Source organism: Austrofundulus limnaeus, unplaced genomic scaffold (assembly GCF_001266775.1).
Source record: "Austrofundulus limnaeus strain Quisiro unplaced genomic scaffold, Austrofundulus_limnaeus-1.0 Scaffold1215, whole genome shotgun sequence".
In the NCBI taxonomy this organism is placed as follows: Eukaryota; Metazoa; Chordata; class Actinopteri; order Cyprinodontiformes; family Rivulidae; genus Austrofundulus; species Austrofundulus limnaeus.
The window spans coordinates 20,768-21,180 of NW_013953617.1; positions in this window are offsets into that span (position 1 = coordinate 20,768).

The following is a 413-nucleotide window of genomic DNA, read 5'->3' on the forward strand; positions in this document are numbered from 1 at the left end:
CTTGAGTTATTGAGTGCTCATGTGGAGATGATTAGGAGTAACATTGYATCTGTAGTTGATCTGTTGTCTTGTTTACTGTGTGAAAAAAGATGAGGTAGACAAATATTGATGGCTGGAAGATTTATTAGAACAATCTTAATTCATGTTTCGTTTCAGACAGCCTTACAACTGTAGGAGATACTCCAACATAACTTCTCATATTTAACCTAATTAATATCGACTAATATTAATATAGTTAATATATGAGGAAACGAGTTCTTTTATTAGTTAAATATTAATATTCACCATCACTTTTATTATCACCAAGACTTGACAATGAGTATCGTAGTCAATAAAGTTTATCTAAAAATAAATGATATTTATTTTTGGGGCGGCTGTGGCGGAGTGGTTAGGGGAGTCGTCCTGGAACCGGA